The sequence below is a fragment of the Triturus cristatus genome, chromosome 5_1, assembly GCF_964204655.1.
Source record: "Triturus cristatus chromosome 5_1, aTriCri1.1, whole genome shotgun sequence".
Taxonomy (NCBI): Eukaryota; Metazoa; Chordata; class Amphibia; order Caudata; family Salamandridae; genus Triturus; species Triturus cristatus.
Genome location: NC_140587.1, coordinates 647,006,705 through 647,017,321, shown reverse-complemented (window position 1 = coordinate 647,017,321; position 10,617 = coordinate 647,006,705).

Below are 10,617 nucleotides of genomic sequence, written 5' to 3'. Positions count from 1 at the left end.
AGTAAACGGAAGAAAAATGGGCAATGCCTTTACTGTGGAAGAAAGGTCACTTCATGAAGGATTATCCAACAAGAGTCAAGCACCCCTCCACGCCTCACCCCAACCCCAATCTGCCCCTGCCGGGCTTCACCTAAGGGAAACTGGGCCTTTCAGGGTTGAATTAGGAACATGTCTTGAGTGGATTCTGGGCAGGACATAGTAAATGCCTTATAAAGAACTGTACCTCATCTTACTGTGAACTCAACCACTGTGTTACCTAATAGGTCCATAGTTGAGGTTGCAGCGATTACTGATTCAGGTGCAACAGACAATATTATTTAAAAAGATTAGGCATTCCAACACAGAATAAGAATAACAAGATGGAAGTGGTCAGAACAGTAGATTGTACTATGCTAATGTTTAAATCAATTAAAATAAAGATAATTCCTGTTCAGTTCTAGGGAGATTCATAAGGGCCATCAAGAATCAATTGAATTTGATGTTGTGGATGAGCCCCAATACTTTTTGATTGTAGGCATGACTTGGTTGGCATCACATAATTGTTCTGTTTGTTTGACTTACACCACATTGCATTTTCATTGCCTTTTTGTGACCGTGCACACTACAGGTGTGAAGAAAAAGAAGCAAGTTCTTGCCTGATGCATAGAGTAGCCACTGCTGCTGAGAAGGCAACATTATTTCTCAAAGAATACATGATATTTTAAAATATATTTGGTGAAGAGAGGGCTGAGATGTTGTCTCCACATAGAAGTTATGATTGTCAGATTGATCCAGCACTTTGAACATAGATGCCTTTCAGTAGAATGTATGGGTTATCGGTGAGTGTGAACAAACACCTGGAATAATTCTTAGACAAGTATGTGAAAAATGGTTTTAGTTGGCCCCCAAAATCACCTGCTGCATTGCCTTTATTCTTTATTCCCAAAGCAAAAAGTCACTTATGCACAAGCATAGACTTTTGAGTACTGAACAACATTGCAGTTAAGGATCAATATCCTCTTTCACTCTTCCCAGTGCTTTTGGATGAAGTGAGATTGGCAGTTTAATATGCCAAGCTCAATGTATGAGAAGCAGACCATGTTATTCATATCAGAAATGCTGAGGAGTATAAAACCTTTTTTCAAACCGGATTTAGGCTTTTTTAATATTGCGATTCCTTTTGTTCATTGCAATGATCCAGCAGCATTTAAATTTTTTATAAATCATGTACTGAGCAAATATTTGGACCTGTTCATCATTTTTACTTTAATACCATCTTAGTCCTTTCAAAAATGCTCCCATACGCAATGTCAAAACAGTTTTGTTCTGGAGGTTCATCTACTTCGTCGTCTCTCAACCGTCCCAGAGGGATCATTGTACTGTTTTTGGAATATCCTGACTTGTTATTAGTACTTTCGGCGGCAAAACAAAGAAAGCAGGTACTTTGGTCTGGTCACAAGCTTTTTTTTTCTCAGGATTTTGCCCGCGCTACTGCAGCTCGTCGCAAGGAATTTCTTTCTCTCCGACTGGCTCTTCGCTCCAGGAATGCCAGATATGGTCTGGTACATCCTTGTTTCTTCAAAGTTACTTATAAGGAGAGGTCCTACTCCTTTGATCGTCCTGAAGACCTACGTCAATTCATTCTTCGACATAAAGGGGACGAGATGGAGTATGGAGGGGCCTGAACTTCTCTAGTAATCTTTTGGCGCTGTTCTCATGTTTTATGAGGTTCATTTTCTCTAATTCAGTGCCCATTGGTTGTCAATTTATTTTTATTTTTTTAATGAGCAGAATTAATAACATAAAAAGAGCAGTTTAACAGAGAAAAACAATCTTCATCACAAGTTATTGTAATCTGGGAAGGGATCATATCATATGGACTAAAGTGAAAATGCTAAGGTGCAATTAATCCGACAAATACAATTCATCCTGAGGTATCCTGTTACTTAGAAAAAGCGTTATATAGATCATAGAAATTATACAATTTAAAAGATCGTTTCATAGCGACTAATGTGCAGGTGCTAAAGTGCAAAAGAACCATTGGATGTATAAGCCCTAAGAATCATTTCTGTTTGATCAAGATTAAGTTCATGCTACACAATCCAAAAAGAGAAAAAAGTCATCACAAAGCGACAGACATTTTAAGAAAAATCATTTCATATGAAGTAAAGTGCAAGTGCTAAAAAATGGCCTATCACAGACAAACATGATATCTCTAGAAGTCCTTTTTCAATTGTATCTTATTTCAAAAAAGAGATGTCACGGTGACAGTGCTCAAAATGTGAGAAGTCCAATAGAGATATTACCCCTGGAGATTTCTTTCCATTTGATCAAAATATTTCCAAACTGAAATAAGTTTTCTACTAGCTCCCACCCTTTTTGCATAGGCTTCTTCATAAGTTCTTACTCGTTTCATCTTATTATACCATTGGAGGATGGTCGGGGCTTTGGTAGTTTTCGAATTCTGGAGAATCAGTGAGCGTGCAACCAGAAAGGAGATTGATAAAAACATTTGTCCACCTCTTGTTAAAACCTGGTTTAAATTCTGTTTTAACAGCCCAAACAGTACAAGCTCCGGCTCGGGTTGTATAATGCTTCCAAGAACACGACTGAGCTCGGCCCACATTTTCCTCCAAAACTGGTTGTTAATTTGTTGTCTGTTTTGGTTTGTTGCTGTTGTTCTTTAGCCTAATGTGGGACGATGTTCCATAGATTGGTCATCTCTCACCACTGTTTTACTTCGTCTCTTTCCACAGACGTATTTTCCTCTTGCGCAAACCCTTATCCCAGATGTTTCCTTCCCTCCCTACGTTTCTACCTCATCCCTAGTTGTCCAGGATTGCCCTCATGTTGGTAAGTGTTAAGTATTTGTTTTCTCCATTGTATGTTTGCTTCGCGTTTATTGCTTAGACTTGTTTTTTGGTCGTTCATGGTGTCTATAATCTCTCAAAGGCACTCTGTTATATTGAGTTTTAGTTCTTTTTTTCTATTAATTGGCTCTGATCGTTCTCGTTGCTCTGGCTGGTTTGGCCGGCTTTCTTTCCTTCGCGGCTTCCCGCTTCCTCATGCTTATATCTCTACTTTTTATTCATACCTTTTTATTCTTGACTAAAGTCCTTCGGCTTTTCGTCAACGTTCACATGTCTATCACTTTTCTCTTTTTCCTCATCTTTTCTCTCTTCATGGTTTTCCATTCTAGTTTTTCCTTACTGTCCTCTGACACTAGATTCTCCTCACTGTGCAACGCAATATGTGTAACTATTTTCATCCTTTTTTGCTTTATTACCATTTTTCTATTTACTTTCCTCGTTATTCTTCATTCTGTTTTCCTTGGTATTTTTTATTATTTATCTTTCCATGGTTATTTTATAATTATTTTTATTTTCAGCATCACCATATGTTACAGTTATTGCTTAAAGTTACCCAATGCCTATTTTGTTGTATGATTATGTTTTTTTCTGATTATCATGACTGAAAATGGTCGCATTATTTCGTGGAACGTTAAGGGCTTACCCAATCCTGTTAAGAAGCAGAGGGTTCTCACTCATTTGTCTAGGCTGCATTGTAAAATAGCTATGCTTCAGGAGACTCATCCTAATGAAAAGGAGATCAATTCCCTTAAAAAGCAATGGGTTGGACATGCCTTTTGCTCCCCCTCCAATGATAGGAAAACTGGAGTGATTACTCTGATTCATAAATCACTTACCCTTGTTGTGGAGAGGGAGGTGAAGGACACGGATGGTCGATGGCTCTTATTACATCTCCTTATAAATGGTTCCCCCATTTCTTTGCTGAATATCTATGGCCCTACTGGTGTGGATGTACAGTTTTGGAAGGATGTGTCACACACTCTTCACTCTGGTCCTCATATCAATCTATTGGTGGGTGGGGATTGTAATCAGGTTTTGGATCCTTTCACAGATAGGAAATCCAATGCTAGATACATTCCAAACAAAATGCAAAAATCTTTTTTTACTACAATTCAATCAAGGGTTTTGGTAGATGCATGGAGAATTTCTCATCTGGATACATTTTTAAATCCTCCTCTAGAATAGACTACTTTTTTTTAGCCCTCCTCTCCTTACTAATTTGACTCACGCAGATATCGGGTCCATCCTCATTTCTGATCACGCTCCAGTTCGGATTAATCTAGATGGCGCTTTAATAATTACTTACTTAAAGATAATAAATTCCTAGAGCGTTTTAAAGAGTTCTTGACGGAATTCTTCCTTAGGAATGACTCCCCAGATATCCCTTTTTCTACCATATGGGATGCTTTCAAGGCTACAGTCAGAGGTTTTATTATTGATTATGTTGCGGCGAAAAAGAAGCAATTTTCTAAAGATTCTGCTTTATTATTAGCTTCTATTAAACGTATGGAACATGCATATTTTACATCCAATAGGGAGGATAATCTAAAGAAGTTAATTCAAGCTAAGCTGTCCTTTAATAATAAATCAACTGTGGAAGCCTCTGGCACCTTACTCATGATTAACTCCAAACTCTATGGAGGTCGTAACAAGGCTGGTAAGCTACTAGCTAATTATTTAAAGGTTAAGTCCGAACGTTCCAAGGTCGTCAAAATTACTGACTGACGGAGTAGATCATTTTAAAGATGACGAAATTGTAAACTGTTTTACAGATTTTTATAAGACATTGTACACTCCAGAATCCTCCGCCTCTGAGGTGGAGGTGGACTCTTTCTTCAAAACTCTTCCTCCGCGTTCCTCTGAACTTCCCGACTGCTGAATTTTAGAAGAAGACCTCTCTCTCTCTCTGAACTTAAGTCCGCTCTACTCTTGCTACCTAAGGACAAATCTCCTGGTCCAGACGGCTTTACTCCTGAATTTTATTCTTGTTGTTCCCAGTTTTTACTTCCTCACCTTTTATCTCTATTCCAATACTTCTTGTTTTGCAAGGAAGCCCTTGGCTCTATTCTGGAGGCAATGATATGTTTCATTCCCAAGAAAGGCAAGGACCTTTCTTCTTGTGCTAATTATTGTCCTATTTCTTTGATTAATCTAGATTTTAAGATTTTTGCTAAGGTCCTTGCTCTTTGTATTAACAAGGTAATTCCTGATTTATTTGGATATGAACAAACAGGTTTTGTTAAAGGTAGTACCATGGCGGATAACTCCAGAACTTTTTTAAACATTATACATCTTGCTTCCAAGAGCTCTACCCCTTTTGCAGCTATCACTCTAGATGTGGAGAAAGCTTTTGACCGCGTTCACTGGCTCTTTATGATGTGTGCCCTTAAATGGCATGGATTCGGTCCTGCTATTCTATCTCTTATTAGTCGGTTTTATTCTTCGTCCACCATTTTGGTTTTGGTTAACGGCTCTTAATCTCAATATTTTACTCTCCAGCGAGGTACTCGTCAAGGTTGCCCCTTGTCTCCTTTGCTTTTTATTCTGTCTCTTGAACCTTTTCTTCATTCTCTCAGGAATTCTTCTACTTTCCTCGGCTTCACTCATAAATCTATTGAAATAAAGGTTACTGCTCACACAGATGACATTCTTTTATATATATCTAACCCCTCTACATCTTTGCCCACTTTTGTTGATCTTCTGTCTTCATATGCTGCCATCTCTGGATACAAGTAGAATTTTCCAAAATCTGAGATTCTTCCGCTCAATAAATACTGCCATAGAAGTATGTTTGAGGGGATGGATTTTAAATGGAACACTAATTGCATCACCTGTCTAGGGATTAAATACTCCGCGTCCATAGCTAACACTGTCAATTGAATTTGGATGAGGTTTTATCTAAAATTTCCGCCATGACGGAGAATTGGTCCCCTTTATTTTTGTCCTGGTGGGGTAGGTTGGATACCTCCAAGATGATGATACTGCTGGTAATTAATTTTTATCTTTCCATGTTACCGATACGACTCCCTTTAAACTTCTTCAAAAACCTTAACAATATAATGAGTAAATTCCTCTGGAACAATCGGAAAGCTCGTATCTCTCTTTCTGCTCCTAAAGACTGTGGTGGAGTTAATTTTCCTAATTTTCGCCAATATCATTTCGCATTTCTACTTCGTCAAGTCATGCCCTATTTTTCTTCAATAGACAATCCTCCCCGGTCAGTATGGCATAAATTAGAGTAATCAATTATTTATACTTTCCCCTTCTCTTTGCTAGATAACTTTGTTTTTCCTCCTCGCTCCTTTAAATCCCCTATTTCATACCTTATATCTATTCTTTAGCCGATTCGTAGTAAATCACGCTCTCCGCTTCAGTTATTTTTAGATTCCTCTATTAAACTTTCCAATCGTACTATTTTCTGGAAAGACTGGATTATCAAAGGTGTGTTACAGGTTAGACACTTATTGCATAATGAGCAGTTTTTATCTTCCCAGGAACTTCAGTCTAAATACAATTTACCGGCTACACCGCTTTCTAAATTTGGGTCTCTGAGACGGACTATAACCCAAGCAGCTCTCTCTTCTATGGGATATTTCTTCTTCTGCTTCTTCTATTCAATCGTTATCTTTTTCTCCTGCTGTTAGGGCTTCTCACATCTATAAATTCCTTTTTTTCCCCGTATCTCCTCATCCCAAAAGCAAGATTGAACTTTTATCGGAAACAGATCTGCAACACATTTTTCCTACACATACTTGGGACTCCATTTGGGCAGGGATACATCACACTTCATGCAATGCCAGTACTACTCAAACACTTTTTTATCAGAGACTTTTTTTAACCTCTTTAGCTGTATCCAAATGCAATCCTGCCCTATCTCCTAACTGCTGGTCTTGCAAAAACACTCCTGGTACTTATTTGCATTCTTTTTTCCTTTGCCCTAACATTTCCATTTTTTGGACAAAAGTTTGCAAGTCTATTGCCTCAATTTGTTCTACTAATTTTCCCTTTGATATCACTTCAATTTTTTTGGGTAGTTTTTCCACACGCTGGTTGGGTGCCTGAAAACTTGGCACTTTTATAGATTTAGCCATTGCCAGTACCTTTCAGGTCATAACCTCTAATTGGAAAGATGCCTCTGAAGTCTCCTTCTCAGCTTTGTGGAATCTACAATGTCAGCATCATAGGCTAGATAGAGCCTTTGTAACTACATCTCAGCAGCTTATCTGTAAAGAGGCCTTCTGGTCTCCTCTCACTAACTATGTTTCTTCTTCTGCACTACTTGCCAATGCCAGTAATTTTGTTTTTCAACCACCATGAATTGCTCTGCTTATTCCTATATATGTTTTGCATATTCTAGGATTCTTTATTCATTATTGTGTTTCTGTATATTACGAGGCACTGGAAAGCTTTACCAGTTTTATAGTATATGATTGATGGTATCCTTTTTCTTTTCTCTTCTTACTTTCTTTTCCTCTCCTTTTTTCTCTCTCCTTTTCTTTCTTCTTTCTCTTTCTTCCAATTTTCTGCAAAACCAAAAATGCTAATTAAATTATGGTACTCTGAGATTATGTTTTCCTTTTATTTTGGTTGTCTTCTAATAATTTATGCTGTATTAGAATGTCTCCTTTTCCTTTAGAAGTAGTTTTTTATGTCACTAGGTGGATTTGTATTTTATTCGTATTATATTTTTGTACCAGGTTTTCTCTTCTTGTTCAATAAAGCTTTCTAAACTAAAAAAGACAGCATTTGGCACAATACAAAACACTGATATAGCTATGCATCTGCCCCAAGTACAGGTGCAAGCCAGTGGTGGCCCCCGCCAATCTAAAGTGGATGGGGGGGGGGGGGGGAGTTAGGGGAATAATAATACATTTAAAAGAAATACTTACCTGCCGCTGACTGCCGCTTCGGTGCTTCTCTCCAGCTCTCCTCCTGGCAGTTCATGGGCCACAGCACAGGCTCCCCACCCAATCCAGAAGCTGCGCTCGTTCTATACCTAGCATGAGAAAAGGGCCTGAATTGCCTGAACAGGCTAGTCTGACCCTCGCTCAGGCACAGGGAGTCTGTGGCATTTCTCCAACCCGGCTGTGCAGCACAGCTAGGTTGGAAAAATAGAAGTGTGCATGTCTGTTTAGCTGGCCGAAGACGGCAGGCCAAACTGGCATGCTCACTTATATGTGCCCACCACTCCTCCTCCGTGCCATGGCGCAGCCCTGACCAAGACTCCATGCCTCAGGCTGCTCAGGCAGTGATCAATAAAATTATAATAACATTGTTTTATTATACGTGACTATATCGATTTGACAAATGTCCGCTATTTACTCCTTGTAAACTTGTATGTGGACCTTTTTGCCCACTAAGGTTGTCATTATAAGTCTTTATGTACCACTATATAACACAGTCTTTAAACGCACAAGAGGTGGTCCCACAGGAGATTGGGTAATTTCTCAGTATTTACGAACCAGTGAACCGGAGGGGAAGGGGGGGGGGGGGGGGGGAGTTCGTTATCTTCTTACTTATTATTTTGTTAGTAATAGGACTGATGCGACAATATACAATGCTCACTTGTCTATGCTCAGACTGTTTCTTTTCTCACATGTTCAGGATGTGTAATTTGTGTTTCTTACTTTGCTGACATTATGTACTGATCGAAGGCCTAACTCTTATTATTTCCTTTGGAAATGTGTAGATACATTCAGAATGGACACTGATGTTGTGATATTTGCCTCTGCCATTTGTAATGCACAGTCACTACTGATATTGACCGTCGAATTTTGGGTGTTGTACTATTTGTAAAATCAATAAAATTATGTTACAAAAAAATCATTGTTTCATTATACTTTTATTTTTATCTGCTAGCAGTGGGGCGACGCTACTCCGCTATTACAGAAGAGCTGCGCCTGATGCAAGGAAAGTGCATGGTGCAGTTTAGCAAAATAAAGCATAAGGCAAAAGAGGTGTACAACACCCACTGCAACACAAAAGTGTCTCAAGCAATACAGTTTAACAGACTGGAGCAATGCAAAGATCTGCACATGAGCTAGCCACTTTGTGCTTGGGCTCCACTGATGGTACATGTGGTGCACCTAACAGGACTACGTGAGGGATGCAAGGAGACATTCATGACCATCAAATTTGATGTTAAGACTTTCAGAAATTATCGAAGTAGGTGTCAGGCACTAAACTAGGACAACAGAGCCACCAGCAGTGACTGGCATACCTTCAAATCATGGGTGACCAGAAGTAGAGCTGGCCAGTGACAAGGGAATGTTCTTTAGGGTGATAAGGTACCTGACAGTACGGTATTGAGGAAAAGACCCAGAATTGCAAGATTCCTTCAGAATGCCCCCACTCAAACTACCTAATTTTGGGAAACCCACCTGTCTGTGACTTCAGTCAATTGTAAATATGCAGCATTATTGGAATGTGTAATAAAGTGCCCTTTGTGACATGGTCACCCTACTTTTTTCTCTGGTATTTGATGTGTTTTCAACTGTAAGTGCACTGGGTTCCTGCTAACCAGGTACCAAGTGCCGGATCTGTTTCCCAAAAACTGTGCAATCATACCCCAATTGACAACACCTTTAGCACTCTGCAAGTCCTTAGTAAGTGGTACCCCTGTTATGTAGGGAAAGGAGGCTAAAGAGGGGCCTTAAGGGCTGCAGCACAAATTGGGCCACCCTAAAGTACCCCTTAACAAAAACATACAGACTTCTAGTCGTGGCGCAGACAAAAGTGAAAACACGACATAGCACACATCCCTTCGTGCCATTCCTACAGACACTGCATGCAGTGTAGGTAAGTCAACCCTATGGCAGGCCTTGCACCATTCTACATTTGAGGACCTATCTGCACAAGCAGATATGCCCCTGTGCTGGTCAGCCCCATTGCTGCCAGTGCAAGTGAACAGGGAAGCCATTTTGAGTACATGCGCTGGACGGTGGTGAAACCAAGTTCCCCAGTTACATGATGGCTTCCCTGAAAATAGGGATGTTTGGTATCAAACATCTCATATTAATAAACCCACACTGATGCCAGTGTGGTATTTATTAATGCAAGTACACAGAGGGCACTTTACAGGTGACCCCTGAAAATATCCCAGCTGCTGGTGTGTAGACTGACTGGTTTATGCAAGCCTGTCACCAGAGACAGGTTAATGACCCCCAAGGGTGAGGGCCTTTGCTCCCATGAGGCCAGAAACAAAGTGTTTGGGCAGAGGGTGCTTATACCCCATACCACAGGATGACATTCAGATTAACATTCCAAGGGAGGGGAGCTTCAAAGACTCCGCTGCCTATGGTATGTGAATCTGGCTTCTCTCACAGAGGAAGACCCTAACCTCCTTCGACAGAGCCCTCTAGCAGCTGGACAGGTGGGAAAATCAGCTAGTCAGATAGGTGTGTCCGCCCTCAGGCCAGTACCACCCCTAAAGTCGGCTACCTGAAGCGGAGGCGATTTTCAGAATTAACCATTTTGGTGATGTCAAACTTAGGAACTCTGGAAAAGGGTTATGCCCACTTTCCACATGAAGTGGTCATGGGGGCGTAGTGACCATCCTCGCAGTCCCCAAGATATAAACGGTCAACACATGGAATATTATCAAAGGAGCCTCGCCAGGGACAAGCACCAGAACATACTGATCCATCTACCATATAGAAGTATGTATGGGCAACAGTGAATTACGGGGATGTTTTTCACCAAGGAGTTTGGAGTAACATCAAACAGACAACGTGACTGAACATCCCTGTACTGCACTTTTCCGCCCATC